The sequence below is a fragment of the Biomphalaria glabrata genome, chromosome 14 (assembly GCF_947242115.1).
Source record: "Biomphalaria glabrata chromosome 14, xgBioGlab47.1, whole genome shotgun sequence".
Classification (NCBI taxonomy): domain Eukaryota; kingdom Metazoa; phylum Mollusca; class Gastropoda; family Planorbidae; genus Biomphalaria; species Biomphalaria glabrata.
In genome coordinates this window covers 37555314-37574307 of record NC_074724.1, presented here as the reverse complement: position 1 = coordinate 37574307, position 18994 = coordinate 37555314, and the positions used below count along the sequence as shown (strand labels likewise).

General features: G+C 30.9%; 3 long non-coding RNA genes across 3 annotated transcripts; 2 read left to right on the top strand and 1 right to left on the bottom strand.

The window, feature by feature from the left end:
• Nucleotides 1-4653: 4653 nt before the first annotated feature.
• Nucleotides 4654-8858, bottom strand: LOC129922953 (uncharacterized). Its single transcript, XR_008774877.1, has 3 exons — nt 8725-8858; nt 8334-8446; nt 4654-4754 (listed from the first exon to the last, which is right to left on the bottom strand). It is a non-coding gene; the product is annotated as an uncharacterized LOC129922953 (long non-coding RNA).
• Nucleotides 4821-6256, top strand: LOC129922954 (uncharacterized). Its single transcript, XR_008774878.1, has 3 exons — nt 4821-5078; nt 5185-5331; nt 5416-6256. It is a non-coding gene; the product is annotated as an uncharacterized LOC129922954 (long non-coding RNA).
• Nucleotides 8859-10603: 1745 nt separating the features above from the next.
• Nucleotides 10604-11264, top strand: LOC129922955 (uncharacterized). Its single transcript, XR_008774879.1, has 3 exons — nt 10604-10727; nt 10834-10980; nt 11066-11264. It is a non-coding gene; the product is annotated as an uncharacterized LOC129922955 (long non-coding RNA).
• Nucleotides 11265-18994: the final 7730 nt, after the last annotated feature.

The following is an 18994-nucleotide window of genomic DNA, read 5'->3' as shown; positions in this document are numbered from 1 at the left end:
AAAATTGATTGGAACTCCTAGACTAGAAATATAATTCAAGATTTAAATAAGGCACTGGTCATAGTTTTAGAAAGTGTGGCTAGCATTCTGGTAAGATATTTTATTAATAATTAGAAATTAAATTAAATTTTATTTAATGATATTAAATTTCTTTTTTAAGAATTATGGTCCATTTTTTCCCCATTTGTGTACAAAGAAGGAAGACAGAGAGATGGAAAGACATCAAAGAATGGGCAGGTCTGCCAAGAAATGGTTTATCCAGGGCTAAGTACAGAGAGGAATATAGAAGGGCTGTTGACAGATCTTGTGTGGTGCCCCCATGGTTCAACAGACTAATTGATTGGTAATGGTAAGAATTTAATGTATTTTTAAAAAAAAATTGTGTTAATTACATTAAGGGACTAAATCAGTCTTTTTTTATTTCCAGAAAATAATACCAGGGTTATGCTCCTTTGACCATTGAGTTCCAGGATGAAGAATGAAAGACAGAGTGCAATGTGAAGACATGAAAGAATTGGCAGGTCTGCCATGAAATGGTTTATCCAGGGCTAAGTACAGAGAGGAATATAGAAGGGCTGTTGACAGATCTTGTGTGGTGCCCCCATGGTTCAACAGACTGATTGATAGGTAATGGTAAGAATTTAATGTATTTTTAAAAAAAAATTGTGTTAATTACATTAAGGGACTAAATCAGTCTTTTTTTATTTCCAGAAAATAATACCAGGGTTATGCTCCTTTGACCATTGAGTTCCAGGATGAAAAATGAAAGACAGAGAGCAATGTGAAGACATGAAAGAATGGGTAGGTCTGCCATGAAATGGTTTATGCAGGGCTAAGTACAGAGAGGAATATAGAAGGGCTGTTGACAGATCTTGTGTGGTGCCCCCATGGTTCAACAGACTGATTGATAGGTAATGGTAAGAATTTAATCTATTTTGTAAACAAAATGGTGTTAATTACATTAAGGGACTTAATCACTCTTTTTTTAATTTTTACATTCATTTAATGTAATTATTTTATACAGTAATATATGATTTTTATCTTGGTAAATCATTTAAATATATATCCTGCTAATCAAACCAAAGAATCTTCTCAATACTTATTTAAAAATTTTAATTTTGTCTGCATGTAACAAATGTTTAACGAAAAGAAATGTACACTGTCCATCATTGATTATTTAAAACTGGGATTCATTCCTTCCTTGTCAAACAAGCCGTTGCCTAAGTGACTTTTTTAAAATAATGATACGAAACCAATTGCTAGAGGATCATCTGAGACAATGTCATCCTAACAAAATAGATAATGATTTAAAAATTTTTTAGTACTCAAAGATAAAGTTAAGAATAGACCCACACAATCTCACTTCAACATCATATATATATAGAGAAGATGTTGGTTTGTGAGCATCTTACAATATCTCTTTACTTATAGCAAAATATGGAAACATAGGTAAAACATTGATTTTACCAGCCGTTGTAGTTGTGAAAACTGTTTTACACACACCTACATCTGATATTATTAAAAGAATTTCTTTAAACAAAAATACAGTTCAAGGGCACATCGGTGGCATGAGTTATCAAATTAAAAGCTTCTTATGTGATTCTTTGCAAAGGAAATATATACAGTTTGGGATCAGTTTGGAACCAGTGGCGTCACAGGCTCTGATGGGGTGTAGCGCTGTGTGCTGTAAACTGCCTAGGGGTTGCCAGCTCCTTATTTTTCCTCAGGGTTGACCCACGACAGCTTTCCCATGTTTGGGAATAGTTGCAAGGCAGCAGATTTTTAAATTCAGTTTTCCTTCTGCTATGTGGCTAATGAGCTCTTCCTGCTTGAAGCCTACCGGCTAAGGCGCCAGTTACTCGCCTTCGTCCCTTCCCCTTTAGTGAAAACAGTTCGGCAGACACGTGAAAGATACACGAGAAACTCTTTGCGAAAATTTTTACAATGATACTTAAAACAAATTAATTAATTAATATTTATTGTTTGAATGTCTTCTTTATAGAATGTATGAAACATGACATCCATAGGAACAGATGATAAGCCTGGGTAAAAAAACATTTCCAGTGTGTTTGATGATTCCAGCAATACATATTAAATTGGTTAAATTTGAATTTTATCAATAAAAATGAGTTATTATTTAATACTTATATGTATTTTTAAATTGCATTTTACTCTTCAACTCACTAAAATTAGAAATTAGTTTTCAAATAAATTGAAAAAAAAAAAGCAATATAAGTTAAGCAGGGGGTCTACCAAAAAGCAGAAAACATGGCAAGGGGTCTACAAAACAAAAAAGTTTGGGAACCACTGGTCTACAGTGAAGTCAGTCCCGCAATAGTGAATTCTCAAAAAAAAAAAAAATAAAAAATTTATCTAAAAAAATTTAAAAAAAAAAAAAAAATTAAAAAAAAAAAAAAATTAAAAAAAAAAAAAAATTAAAAAAAAAATTAAAAAAAAATTTTTATAAAAAAAAAAAAAAAAATTTACTAAAAAAAAAAAAAAAAAAAAATTTACTGAATGTTTGGGAACCACTGGTCTACAGTGAAATCAGTCCTGGGATAGTGAATTCTCAAAAAAAAAAAAAAAATTTAAAACAAAATTTATCTAAAGGAATTACAAAAAAAAATTAATCTAAAAAAAAAAAAAATAAAAAAAAAAAAATTAAAAAAAATTTTTTTTTATAAAAAAAAACAACAAAAAAAATTTTACTAAAATTTTGGGAACCACTGGTCTACAGTGAAGTTAGTCCCAAGATAGTCAATTCTCGAAAAAAAAAAAAAAAAATTTTTTTTAAATTTAATGTATATTTTGATCTATATAAGTTGATTTACTGGACTAAAAATCTAGATATTGGTAAAACTTTGCTATTCTTTTCTAAATCTAGTGTGACATTCCATATTTTTTATTCTGATTTTAGATAGATCTTGATTAGATCTAGATCCCATATGTATAGGACTTAGCACTAGATCTCTAGAAATTATTGTATATGATGCTAGATCTAGAAAATCTAGACTTGATCATAGAAATCTTCAAGAAAAATAATGAACTAACCTAGACAGATCTCTTGAATTACATTGTAAATCATCTTGTTGAATTATCTCCACCACCTTCAGTCAATAGACAACTATGGCTCATACGAGAACAAGAGCCTCTGCGTTGGCATCGACTATTTTCCAATCCTTTCTGTTCAGCTTCATCCATATTAAAATACATTTTAAAGGTTTTTATTACTTAATAGAAAAGATCTAGAATTTTAATAAAAATCTAGTCTATCTAGATCTAAAATTCTAGATCCACCCAATTTTATGTATACAAGTAGTATGGGTGTAGGATTGGCTTAATATAATAGTGAAAAAATAGATGCCATCTTACTAGATTTTTCTAAGGCTTTTGACAAAGTTCACCACCATAGTTTGCTTAAAAAATTAAAATATTTCGGCATTAATGGTCCACTGCATCAGTGGATTAAGGACTTTCTGATAGGGAGAGAACAAACTGTAATAATAAATGGCTCTAAATCAACACCGATAATAGTAAACTCAGGTGTACCTCAAGGAACAGTCTTGGGTCCACTACTATTTTTAATTTACATAAATGATTTACCAAATTGCATTACTTCAGGAACAAAAGTCAGATTATTTGCAGACGATTGCATAATATATAGAACAATAAAAACAACACAAGACACAGATATTTTACAAAGAGAATTAGATGAATTACAGAAATGGGAATCAAATTGGAGCATGTCTTTCCACCCAGAAAAATGTCAGTTGTTAAGAGTAACAAAAAAACTAAAACAAATTAATTCCACTTATCTTATTCATGGCAAACCAGTAACACAGACTAAAAACGCAAAATACCTAGGTGTTATAATAAATGAAAAACTGTCATGGAATCCACATATTGATGAAACTACAAAAAAAATCAAACAAAGCATTAGGATTTATTAAAAGAAATTTCTATAAATCAAATAAGAACATAAAACTAAAATGTTATTTAAAACTTTGGTTAGGCCAATAATAGAATATGCATCCTCCGTTTGGGACCCCACAACTCAAGAAAACATTAAGAAACTAGAACAGACACAAAATAGAGCAGTGCGATTCATAACAAACGAATATTCACATTTGACTAGAGTAACACCTTTAGTAAAATCACTAAATTTAGAAAGTCTTCAGGACAGAAGGCTCAAAAGTAAAGTAGCAATCATACATAAAACACTGAACCATAATCTTCAAATACAAAAACAAAATTTAATAAAATACTCTGAAACACACAAAGATAAAGGCACATACCTCGTCCCATATGCTAGGACAAATTTGTACAAATACTCCTTCTTCCCTAGTGCTATTAGAGCATGGAATGGGTTGCCTGAGCTAGCCAGGAAAACCAGTGACTTGGCAGAATTTAAGTCATTGGTTAATATGCATGACTAAATGTTTGACGCGTAGGACGTAATCATCTTCTTTTTTGAAGTAACGTCTGTATTATATAAGATAAGAAGATAATAGTATTTATCTTGAATCAGTTTGTTAATCTACATTATATGGGTATGATAGTTGTACATCTTCTACTAGATCAAGTTAAATATAGCTATCCTTTTTTAGATGTAATGTGAAATTGTATCTGATAGTATTTTTCATTCTTAGGTAGATCTTGATTACACTGCCTGGTTTTGTGGTTTGCACGAGACGGTTGACACAATGATCTGAAGTTTAAACTGCCATTTTCTACTGTCCGCTGCAAGATCTTGGCTGGAATGTAAAAGGAATGTCCAAAATATTTAAATGACAAACAGGATGGGAACTGATAATGAGGAATGTATGTCCAGTTTTTTTTTGTTTTTTTTTGTGTTTTTTTAATACAGATATGAAAGATGACATTACCCTAACTTAGAGTCATAGGAGTTTCATTAATTTATTTACTCAGATGCTGAAACAGACATCTGGCATATTCCTATAATCAGTATCATGGCCTTTGTATACAACAAAATTGATTGGAACTCCTAGACTAGAAATATAATTCAAGATTTAAATAAGGCACTGGTCATAGTTTTAGAAAGTGTGGCTAGCATTCTGGTAAGATATTTTATTAATAATTAGAAATTAAATTAAATTTTATTTAATGATATTAAATTTCTTTTTTAAGAATTATGGTCCATTTTTTCCCCATTTGTGTACAAAGAAGGAAGACAGAGAGATGGAAAGACATCAAAGAATGGGCAGGTCTGCCAAGAAATGGTTTATCCAGGGCTAAGTACAGAGAGGAATATAGAAGGGCTGTTGACAGATCTTGTGTGGTGCCCCCATGGTTCAACAGACTAATTGATTGGTAATGGTAAGAATTTAATGTATTTTTTAAAAAAAATTGTGTTAATTACATTAAGGGACTAAATCAGTCTTTTTTTATTTCCAGAAAATAATACCAGGGTTATGCTCCTTTGACCATTGAGTTCCAGGATGAAGAATGAAAGACAGAGAGCAATGTGAAGACATGAAAGAATGGGCAGGTCTGCCATGAAATGGTTTATCCAGGGCTAAGTACAGAGAGGAATATAGAAGGGCTGTTGACAGATCTTGTGTGGTGCCCCCATGGTTCAACAGACTGATTGATAGGTAATGGTAAGAATTTAATGTATTTTGAAAAAAAAATGGTGTTAATTACATTAAGGGACTTAATCACTCTTTTTTTAATTTTTACATTCATTTAATGTAATTATTTTATACAGTAATATATGATTTTTATCTTGGTAAATCATTTAAATATATATCCTGCTAATCAAACCAAAGAATCTTCTCAATACTTATTTAAAAATTTTAATTTTGTCTGCATGTAACAAATGTTTAACGAAAAGAAATGTACACTGTCCATCATTGATTATTTAAAACTGGGATTCATTCCTTCCTTGTCAAACAAGCCGTTGCCTAAGTGACTTTTTTAAAATAATGATACGAAACCAATTGCTAGAGGATCATCTGAGACAATGTCACCCTAACAAAATAGATAAAGATTTAAAAATTTTCTAGCACTCAAAGATAAAGTTAAGAATAGACCCACACAATCTCACTTCAACATCATATATATATAGAGAAGATGTTGGTTTGTGAGCATCTTACAATATCTCTTTACTTATAGCAAAATATGGAAACATAGGTAAAACATTGATTTTACCAGCCGTTGTAGTTGTGAAAACTGTTTTACACACACCTACATCTGATATTATTAAAAGAATTTCTTTAAACAAAAATACAGTTCAAGGGCACATCGGTGGCATGAGTTATCAAATTAAAAGCTTCTTATGTGATTCTTTGCAAAGGAAATATATACAGTTTGGGATCAGTTTGGAACCAGTGGCGTCACAGGCTCTGATGGGGTGTAGCGCTGTGTGCTGTAAACTGCCTAGGGGTTGCCAGCTCCTTATTTTTCCTCAGGGTTGACCCACGACAGCTTTCCCATGTTTGGGAATAGTTGCAAGGCAGCAGATTTTTAAATTCAGTTTTCCTTCTGCTATGTGGCTAATGAGCTCTTCCTGCTTGAAGCCTACCGGCTAAGGCGCCAGTTACTCGCCTTCGTCCCTTCCCCTTTAGTGAAAACAGTTCGGCGGACACGTGAAAGATACACGAGAAACTCTTTGCGAAAACTTTTACAATGATACTTAAAACAAATTAATTAATTAATATTTATTGTTTGAATGTCTTCTTTATAGAATGTATGAAACATGACATCCATAGGAACAGATGATAAGCCTGGGTAAAAAAACATTTCCAGTGTGTTTGATGATTCCAGCAATACATATTAAATTGGTTAAATTTGAATTTTATCAATAAAAATGAGTTATTAATTATTACTTTATATGTATTTTTAAATTGCATTTTACTCTTCAACTCACTAAAATTAGAAATTAGTTTTCAAATAAATTGCAAAAAAAAAAAGCAATATAAGTTAAGCAGGGGGTCTACGAAAAGCAGAAAACATGGCAAGGGGTCTACGAAACAAAAAAGTTTGGGAACCACTGGTCTACAGTGAAGTCAGTCCCGCGATAGTGAATTCTCAAAAAAAAAAAAAAAATTTAAAACAAAATTTATCTTAAAAAATTTAAAAAAAAAATATTATCTAAAAAAAAAAAAAAAAAAATTATCTAAAAAAAAATTAAAAAAAAAAAATCAAAAAAAAAAAAATTTAAAAAAAAAAAAAAAATAATAAAAAAAATAAAAAAATAAAAAAAAAATTTTATAAAAAAAAAAAAAAAAAATTTTATAAAAAAAAAAAAAAATTTACTAAATGTTTGGGAACCACTGGTCTACAGTGAAGTCAGTCCTGGGATAGTGAATTCTCAAAAAAAAAAAAAAAAATTTAAAACAAAAATTTATTCAAAGAAATTTAAAAAAAAAAAATTTATCTAAAAAAAAAAAAAATTGAAAAAAAAAAAATTTTTTATAAAAAAAACATCAAAAAAAAAAAAAAAAAATTTTACTAAAATTTTGGGAACCACTGGTCTACAGTGAAGTCAAGTCAGTCCCAAGATAGTCTATTCTCGAAAAAAAAATAAAAATAAAAAAAATTTTAAAAAAAATTATAAAAATTTTTTTATAAAAGTTTGGGAACCACTGGTCTACAGTGAAGTCAGTACCGGGCAAGTCAATTCTCGAAAAAAAAAAAAAAATTAAAAAAAAAAAAATTACCTAAAAAAAATATAAAAAAAAATAAAAATTTAAAAACATTTATCTAAAAAAAAATATAAAAAAAAAAAAATTAAAGTTAAGCAGGGGTTCTACCGAAAAGCAGAAAACATGGCAAGGGGTCTACGAGACAAAAAAGTTTGGGAACCACTGCTCTAGATCTACATATTTAATATTAGAATCATCATTAGAGTTTGTCTAGTAGAGTCTAAAAAAGAATGTATAGATTACTATAGTCCTAGTATTCTAGATTATTAGTCTTGATCTAACTAAAAATTTTCAATAAATATTCTGGATTTCTTCAGCTTGGTCCATGTCGATCCTATCGTCTTTGCCTTATGGTCTACCGTTCTTCTGTTTTCTTTGCTTTGAAATCTAGATTGACTAGATCTACACAATGTCAATATAATTTCTAGATCTATATATCTAAGACTAATTAGTATGGGCTTAATATTACTGTATTATTTAGTTTAACTACAATTTTTCAGGTCAGCAGCATTACAGTAAGCACTGGTACAGTGTACCGGCACTTTTTTCAATGCAGCGAAAAAGTTACTTTTGTATTTTAAAGTTTATTATTTATTTATTAGTTGTTAAAAGGCAATCCATCACTGAGCTCCGGCACCTATTTCTTTACAAAAAAGCACTGATTACCTGTATATTCTTTAACAATAACGGTTTACTATTCTCAGGAATTAGTCATTCAAAAGACGGTGAGGAAAAGAATGGTCGACAAACCTTGTGTGGTGCCTTAACAGTCCAACAGACTAAGGAATAGATAAAGGTGAATTTAATTTATATCTTGATCTATATAAGTTGATTTACTGGACTAAAAATCTAGATATTGGTAAAACTTTGCTATTCTATTCTAAATCTAGTGTGACATTCCATATTTTTTATTCTGATTTTAGATAGATCTTGATTAGATCTAGATCCCATATGTATAGGACTTAGCACTAGATCTCTAGAAATTATTGTATATGATGCTAGATCTAGAAAATCTAGACTTGACCATAGAAATCTTCAAGAAAAATAATGAACTAACCTAGACAGATCTCTTGAATTACATTGTAAATCATCTTGTTGAATTATCTCCACCACCTTCAGTCAATAGACAACTATGGCTCATACGAGAACAAGAGCCTCTGCGTTGGCATCGACTATTTTCCAATCCTTTCTGTTCAGCTTCATCCATATTAAAATACATTTTAAAGGTTTTTATTACTTAATAGAAAAGATCTAGAATTTTAATAAGAATCTAGTCTATCTAGATCTAAAATTCTAGATCCACCCAATTTTATGTATACAAGTAGTATGGGTGTAGGATTGGCTTAATATAATAGTGAACAAATAGATGCTATCTTACTAGATTTTTCTAAGGCTTTTGACAAAGTTCACCACCATAGTTTGCTTAAAAAATTAAAATATTTCGGCATTAATGGTCCACTGCATCAGTGGATTAATAACTTTCTGATAGGGAGAGAACAAACTGTAATAATAAATGGCTCTAAATCAACACCGATAACAGTAAACTCAGGTGTACCTCAAGGAACAGTCTTGGGTCCACTACTATTTTTAATTTACATAAATGATTTACCAAATTGCATTACTTCAGGAACAAAAGTCAGATTATTTGCAGACGATTGCATAATATATAGAACAATAAAAACAACACAAGACACAGATATTTTACAAAGAGAATTAGATGAATTACAGAAATGGGAATCAAATTGTCAGAAAAATGTCAGTTGTTAAGAGTAACAAAAAAACTAAAACAAATTAATTCCACTTATCTTATTCATGGCAAACCAGTAACACAGACTAAAAACACAAAATACCTAGGTGTTATATTAAATGAAAAACTGTCATGGAATCCACATATTGATGAAACTACAAAAAAATCAAACAAAGCATTAAGATTTATTAAAAGAAATTTCTATAAATCAAATAAGAACATAAAACTAAAATGTTATTTAAAACTTTGGTTAGGCCAATAATAGAATATGCATCCTCCGTTTGGGACCCCTCAACTCAAGAAAACATTAAGAAACTAGAACAAACACAAAATAGAGCAGTGCGATTCATAACAAATGAATATTCACATTTGACTAGAGTAACACCTTTAGTAAAATCACTAAATTTAGAAAGTCTTCAGGACAGAAGGCTCAAAAGTAAAGTAGCAATCATACATAAAACACTGAACCATAATCTTCAAATACAAAAACAAAATTTAATAAAATACTCTGAAAGACACAAAGATAAAGGCACATTCCTCGTCCCATATGCTAGGACAAATTTGTACAAATACTCCTTCTTCCCTAGTGCTATTAGAGCATGGAATGGGTTGCCTGAGCTAGCCAGGAAAACCAGTGACTTGGCAGAATTTAAGTCATTGGTTAATATGCATGACTAAATGTTTGACGCGTAGGACGTAATCATCTTCTTTTTTGAAGTAACGTCTGTATTATATAAGATAAGAAGATAATAGTATTTATCTTGAATCAGTTTGTTAATCTACATTATATGGGTATGATAGTTGTACATCTTCTACTAGATCAAGTTAAATATAGCTATCCTTTTCTAGATGTAATGTGAAATTGTATCTGATAGTATTTTTCATTCTTAGGTAGATCTTGATTACACTGCCTGGTTTTGTGGATTGCACGAGATGGTTGACACAATGATCTGAAGTTTAAACTGCCATTTTCTACTGTCCGCTGCAAGATCTTGGCTGGAATGTAAAAGGAATGTCCAAAATATTTAAATGACAAACAGGATGGGAACTGATAATGAGGAATGTATGTCCAGTTTTTTTTTTGTTTTTTTTTTAAACACAGATATGAAAGATGACATTACCCTAACTTAGAGTCATAGGAGTTTCATTAATTTATTTACTCAGATGCTAAAACAGACATCTGGCATATTCCTATAATCAGTATCATGGCCTTTGTATACAACAAAATTGATTGGAACTCCTAGACTAGAAATATAATTCAAGATTTAAATAAGGCACTGGTCATAGTTTTAGAAAGTGTGGCTAGCATTCTGGTAAGATATTTTATTAATAATTAGAAATTAAATTAAATTTTATTTAATGATATTAAATTTCTTTTTTAAGAATTATGGTCCATTTTTTCCCCATTTGTGTACAAAGAAGGAAGACAGAGAGATGGAAAGACATCAAAGAATGGGCAGGTCTGCCAAGAAATGGTTTATCCAGGGCTAAGTACAGAGAGGAATATAGAAGGGCTGTTGACAGATCTTGTGTGGTGCCCCCATGGTTCAACAGACTAATTGATTGGTAATGGTAAGAATTTAATGTATTTTTAAAAAAAAAATTGTGTTAATTACATTAAGGGACTTAATCAGTCTTTTTTTATTTCCAGAAAATAATACCAGGGTTATGCTCCTTTGACCATTGAGTTCCAGGATGAAGAATGAAAGACAGAGAGCAATGTGAAGACATGAAAGAATGGGCAGGTCTGCCATGAAATGGTTTATCCAGGGCTAAGTACAGAGAGGAATATAGAAGGGCTGTTGACAGATCTTGTGTGGTGCCCCCATGGTTCAACAGACTGATTGATAGGTAATGGTAAGAATTTAAAGTATTTGTAAAACATTTTCTAGCTATGGTTATAATTACATTATAACAAGGGTAATAAACTTGTAGCTAACTTTTGTTGTTTTTTTTTTTAAGTAGAAATGAAATTTAATTTTTTTAAGAAGCGGCTTAATCTCTATATTCCCTTTTTAAGAAAATAAAACCAGGATTATGGTCCTTTTACCATAGAGTTCCAGAAGGAAGAATGAAAGAAAGACAGAGCAATGGGAAGGCTTCAAAGAATTGGCAGGTCTGACATTAAATGAAGTTTTATCCAAGGCCAAGTAAAGAGAGGAATAAAGAAGGATGGTTGACAGAACTTGTGTGGTGCCCCAATGGTTCAACAGATTAGGTAAAGGTAAGAAAATAATGTATTTTTAAAATATTTTGTAGTCATGGTGATCATTTCATAAATACTAAAGTAATTTAAATTGTGGAATTAAACTATTTTCGAAATTGCATTTTGTATTGTGTTGCTATTTTGATTTGGAGCTTTGTTTTTGTTGTGCCGCTTTTTTTAATCTGTGCATTTTTTTTGGTGGCTATTTTTAATCTGGCATGTTAATATTGAGGCTGTTTAGAATCGACTTGGGATTAGTTTTGTTAACCAGTTATTTTGAATCGGACTTGTCCATTTTGTGTGTATTATTTAGCAACGACTTCCTTTTTTTTTAATTTTGTTTTTTTTTTTATGTTGGCTATTTGGAATCGACTTGCAATGGCTGTAGCTGTTTGATTCTTACTTGTCATTTTTGTGATTAATGCTCGGAATAGAACTTGTACATTTAAAAAAAAATTTTATGTGGTTATTTAGAATTGGCATTCAAGTTTTTCGTAGTTGCTGTTTGAATCGACATATGCTTTTTTGTGATTGCTGTTTGGAATCAAACTAGTGCATTCATTTTATGGTTATTTAGAATGGACATTTTTAAATTTTTTTTTGTAACTGATGTTCGACATCGGACTTGTGTTTTTTTGTTTTTTTTTTGTTTTTTTTTTGTTTAGAATCAACGTGTTTTGTATAGTGGCTGTTTGAAAAGAAATTTGCTTTTTTCGTGATGGCTGTTTGGAATGAAATAGTCCTTTTTTTGTAATGGCTGATTGGAATCGGACTTGTGTGATTATGTTATTGATGTTCAGAATTGGACTTGTGTCTTTTTATGATCAGTAATATAAATCCGACTTGCGCATTTTTTTTTTGGTGGTTATTAAAATTTTTGTGATGGGTGTTTTTAATCATACTTATTTTTTGTGTGGGCTGTTTGAAAAAGACTTGTGTTTTTCTGTGATGAATATTCACATTCCGAGTTGTGCATTTACTTTGTGTTTTTTTAGAATGGCATTTTTATTTGTTTATTTTATGTGATGGCTGTTAGAAGTCTGACTTATGCCTCCTTTTTAAGATCGGTGTGGAGTTCGAAACTGGACTTGGTGGGGTTTTTTTGTGATCAGTGTTCGGCATAAGACTTGTTTTTTTTTTTTTTAAATCAACTGCTTTTTTTAGTAGTGGCTGATTGAATTGACATTTGGGTCTTTTTTGATGGCAGTTTGGACATGTGTTTTTTTAATTGATGTTCTTTATCAGATTTGTTAGTTTTTCTTTTATCAATGTTTTAAATTGGACTTGTGCATTTTTGTGATCAATGTTCTGCATTAGACTTGTGGGCTTTTTTTTTTTGTGATGGCTTTTTATGAGCTCTGTTTGAAATTAGACTTGTGTGTTTTTTGTGATCATTGTTAAGTAGCGGATTTTTTTTTTTTTTTTTTTTAAAGAATCATGTGCTTTTTTTAGTAGCTGAATGAATTGACATTTTCTTCTTTGGAGATGGCTGTTTGGAATCAGACATGTGTATATTACTTAAGCTCTTCATCGGATTTGTGTGTTTTTATGATCAATTTCTGATATGGTGTTTTTCGTAGTGGTTGTTTAAATTAATTGCTTTTTTTTTGTGATGGCTGTTTAGAATCAGACTTTTGCATTTTTTTGTTTGTTTGTTTGTTGTTATTTAGAATTAACTTGATTATTTTTTGGCAGTTAATATTTGGAATCTACTTGATAACTTTTCTTTATGACTGCTTGGAATCGATTTTTGTGTTATTTGTAGTGGCTGTCTGGAATTATCTTGTATTATTTTGTTATGGCCTTTCAGAATCAAACTTATATTTTATCTTTTTTAGGTTATTTAGATTTTATTTTTATTTTTTTGCTTTAGCTATTATAATCCAAATTTGCTTTTTTGTGATGACTTTTCATATTGACACTGGTTGAATAAAAATTTAATTATTTTTTATTTCACATGATGCAAGTTTACCTTTTATTTTGCAGTAATTAGATTCATTGTGAAGATGTGTGCACTGGGCTGGAACATTTCCAGAGAAAGCTGGACTAGCCATGCATCAGGTAATTATTTACTATTACTGAATGTTATTAAGGTATTATCTTACACCTATCTTTTCCTCAACTGATCTTAGGTACCCAATAGAGTTGGGTTGACTTGGAATTATCATAAATATCCTGGAATTCAAAACCCCAGTCTTTATGATGTTGTAACCTTCAGCCACCTAATCATCTAGTTAGTAGGTGAAAGAAGTGTATACCAAAAAATGGATGCAAAAACTATTATCTAACATAGAGAACATAAATTTAGATCTCTACTCATCTATCATGATCTAGTCAATCTTGATTAGAGTTTATAATAATTTTAGATTCTAGATCTAAAGCTAAATAATATATTCTATTTCTATATTTTTCAATAGACTCTAGACTAGATTGTCACTAGATCTTGTTAGTCATCTAGACAATCTCATCTTATTTCTCAGTTTACTCAAGACTATGGTCTCTAGCAAAGGTTAGAATTTTTTTTTAATTCAGGAATTAAAAGGGCGCCTCGGAGTAACCCACCCAACTCTAATGGGTACCTGACATTAGTTGGGGAAAAGTATTTGCATATGGCCATTGTGCTGGCAGTGCTGGCATTTGGGGATTGGATGCCATAGGCAAGGTGAATTTGGTGGCCCTTAATTAAAAAGAAATTGTGAAAAGTTAAAAATAAGGCTATTTCAATTGTTTGGTTGAAATAATCAATGCTGGCGAGTAACAAAATATTATAATGTCATTTAATTAAGCCCTTAGTTTTCAATTTTTTTTTTTTTAGATCTTGATATATGTATTACATACTTTTTATTTTTATATATGTTATGGATTTAGTTTATTTATAAAGCAGTTTAATAAATATTCTTTTCAAATTTTTTCCAGCATACTAGCCAAGATTGATACCTCTCCACAAATCAACAAAGACATCAACGAAGCTTTGTTAAAGCTAGTGACAATTTACATATGTTTTCTTATGTGGCTTAATTATAATAATGTCAAGAAAGTTAATTAAATAAGAACTATACATTTTATTGTTAGGCTTATGTTAGTCTTAACTATTTCTGTAATTCTTCATTATGGGGGGCATTATGAATCTTAGATAGTTTTCAATGGACCTCATTCACCAATTGTAAACAAACAACATTTAGCCACGTGGTGCTTTATCTCTTCTATATAATTTACGATCTCATGTTTAATTTATGATGGTTGTCACGAGACAGTTTTTTTCATTGTTTTATCAATAAGATCACGTGACTAAATGTTGGTGAATGAGGTCCATTCTAAGATAAGTTAATTTTTATTGATCCAATCAAATGGATATTCAGTTTGACTACAATTTTGCTTATAAAAAGCTCAATCATATAGTTTTGTATAAAATAATAGTTTAATTGCGTTTTAGGTACTGATAGTTAGTATGCTATGTAATATTTAAATGCAGTTTTTTATTATTAAAAATCATTGTTATGTAAAGAATGATTTTCTGTAATATTAGACATAATTGTAGGTCTTTCTGTGTAGCAACTATACTGCACACTTTTTTTCATTCCTACGAGTAGATAATATAATTTATTCAATGATAATAAAGAGCTTTGAAATAAATGTCTTTATAATTCTGTACTTATTTCATAATAAAGTAATTTTTACTATCCAAGAAGAAATGCATTTAGAATTTCTATGTGAGAATGATATTTAAATATGTACAGTAGCATGACAAAAGAGCTTTTACATTATATTCTAAAAAGATGTATTACTCTTGCTTATAGCTATAACAATATTTGTCTTGATCTTTTGCAAAAATCAATTTTAAGATAAAACTTAAAATTCTGAAAATCACTATAACCCAAAATATTGTACTATTCTGTTCATGTGTCATGGTCCCTCTCTCAACCTTGCTGATGAGATCCAAAAGAACGCTTCGAGTTACATTTGGCACCAACTCAGTTGCAGAAGCTGCTGGAGGAAATTTCACGGTTTATACTCCCAACGCCTAAGGGGCTTCACTCCTGATTATTCCTTGAGGTTGTTACCGCAATGCAGCGTGGGTTTGAAATCACAGTACCCCTAGATGAATTGCCTAACTAGGCTGACGAGCTCCATCTACCCGAAGCTCCCGGTTTTGTGGCGCCAAGTATCCGCCTTCACCTGTTATTAAGAGCAGTTTTGCCGGGCTTAGTATCTAAGCCACACGAGAAGGCCAGGTGCTGGACTTGGTTGTCAGAGGCTATCTGAGACGCTTGCCTTTAGGAGTATTTTATATACAATGGAAGCTTATCCCCACTGACACCCCCGGCCATGACAACCACATTAAGGTGCACAATACTTTGGTATCTAACTGTGCATTGTACCTGACTTAGCACACTCTGATAAAATTTATAAGATTGAAAAAGGTAACAAAAACTATTACCTTAAAATGCATCAATGCATTTCTATATGTTTTATTCTTATTCTCTTCCTATCAGTTATAATCTGGCGATATAAATCTATTATTTCTGTTGTTGTTTTTTTCCATATCAGTTTTAAGCTGGCGATATTAAAAATCCACTAGGTTATTCCCCCCTTGGAAACTACTTTTAGTCTTGATCCAGCGCCTAGACAACGCAAAAAATCTGGCCAGTGGTAGCAAGGTCTACTTAGAGACATAAATAGTTCTGTGAAGTTATAATTTGATTAAAATTTAAGGTGCTATTGACATGTATTATTATGAAGATAAAGTTGAAATAAATATTGAATTAAAATAGATCTAGGCTTATATCTAGTCGAATAGTAAAATTAAAAAATAGATCTGCGAAGTTATATTTTGATTTATGATGCTGTCAACATGTAATATTTTTAAGATAAGGTGGAAATTGATATCGATCTTTTTTTTCTTTTAGCCTTTATTATGGTCATATGGAGTTAAAGGGAAACTCCGATGACTTTGACAATTTTTGATATAATATGTGTTTTGATTTACAGATAATGAATATATGATTCTTTTTTTTTTATTTGCAATAATAACTTAGTAATTGATGTTTTTCTGACGTAATTTTTTTGCGCATCCAAAACAGTCAGACTTTCACCGGGTTTCTATGTGACGTCACAAAGGTGTTTTAATCTATTGACTATTGAAAGTATAACAGGAGACCATACAGCAAAGTTTACATTCTCGTAAAAGAAATATATCTTTGTCTATGCAGTTAGATCTAGGATCTTGTAAGCAAAGAAAAAATGCGTATTAAAAGTAGATTTACATGCTTGACTAATCACGGCAGTGTGTATTTTCTTGCCAGACCACTCAACACACAACAAACACTATCGCTCGGTTGTCTTGTCATGACCGACTACACGTAGTCTAGACTAGCCTTACACTGACCAGTTTGTTCGAATCATTCAGACACACGATCTATTTACTTCTTGGGATAGGGAGAGGCTTAGATGAAAATGTTACTTTTTTTCTGGAGTTAGTTATCCTAATGCTTTTGGATCTATCTATACATGTTTATATAAATAACTGTATCATAGCTCTGGACTAGGCCGTCACTAAGCCTAACAGCCTAATAGCTACTGTAAGAATGAAGCGATACGATTGGTTAAAGTTTCAAGTTTCTCTTTCAGTATTGTTTAGGGAAGTGACGCATGAAATAACTTAAAACAAAATCTCGCAGAACCCCGTTTTTTTTGGGGCGTGGAGAATTTTCTGTCTAATTTATTAAATATAAAATTTTCTGAGCATTTAAATAACAAATGATATAATGTTTACTATTACAACTTTTTATGCAGAATTTAAATAAGTCAATAACTAAAATTTGAAAAACTATCGGAGTTTCCCTTTAATGCCTTTAATAGATAATATTTGGAATCTTTTTTTTTTCTGTCAATGATGGGTGGGTGCATTGGTAGATTTATTTATTTTTTTGCACTACCACACAATCTTCAATTAAAAAGTGATGCATCTTAGTAATCTTACTTTTTTTTTTCTCGCTTATTTATAATCCCTCACACAGTGTCACACACATACATACACACACACATTGGCAGACTGGCTGCATGGAGCAGCACATAATCCCCCAGCATCCTCATGAGATCCTGCTGTCGTGTATGGGACGCCACTATATGTAAGCATTCATTCACTAAAGCCCCGTGCTGCACGCATTTTACTTAATGGTTACATTGAAAAATATTATTTTTGTATGTAAAAATGCATTTAATAATGGTCACCTTGTCATATAAGAGCTGAAAATGACCAAAAGATTCATTGTTTTTACTTGATATTCATACACAATGGTTAAAGGGAGCCCGCCATGTTTGGTCTCATCGTTTGTTGTTTTTTTTTAAGGTCATACTATAAAAAGACATCCAATGAAAATTAATGATTTAAGTTTGAAGTTTCTTCCCTCCTATATAAATGCGTTTCTTGACTATAAAAAGAACTGCTAAGACATATATATATATATCTTCTGTTTACAGACAAGAATAATCCGATTGGTTCGCGTGATTTTTTTTCTCTTATATGATTGGTTGTCAATGGACGCTTTAACACAGGCTCACAGCTGAAGTGAACTTATTAGTCCTACGTAGATAAGAATCTAGAGATCTATAACTTTGCTTAATTCTTTTTAAAGTTTAATTTTATCCAACAATTTCTTAAATCAAATAATGTTTTTAAAGAATCGTCATCGTGTAGACTTCGTAGATCTAGAAATTAAAATTGGTTTAAACAAGGAAATTACTCTGGCAACAGAAGCCGAAAGAGTCACAAGTCTATATTCTAGATATTAAGATAGATATGTAAGAGTAAGAGTATGATCTACTTGATTTAGAAAATCACGATCTAACTTATCTAAGCATAGGTTGGTGAATGCTACAATCCCGAAGTAGACATATTATAGATCTAGATCTAGAATTTTACAATATGGATTTAGATCTACGTAAGAGATCTAGAAATGTATATCTAGCCAATCTAGGTCTAGAATACTCTAGAACTAGATACTAGGATATCAAATCTACACTAATAAGACGGCCACGTCAACGACAAGTTGTCGTTTATTGGACCGCGCCAGGTTTCGTAAACACATTTGACTGAAGTATATGTGGCTTAAAGATTCAAACCTTCTTCGCAGCTTTCAAAAATATTGCAAAACAAAATGCAATGAGTGTTTAAATAACTCTATATATCCATATGACTTTTATTTTTATATTTTTATTTTAATTGCGAAAAAAAAATGTTCATGACATTCATGACCCCTCCCCCTCCCTTTTTCCTGGCGATGTCTAGATCTAATTCTAAGGTACAGGATCTGATTAATTTGTGTTATAATCATGTCCCAATAAAAATAATGGCTTTAATCAAAAGTATAATTA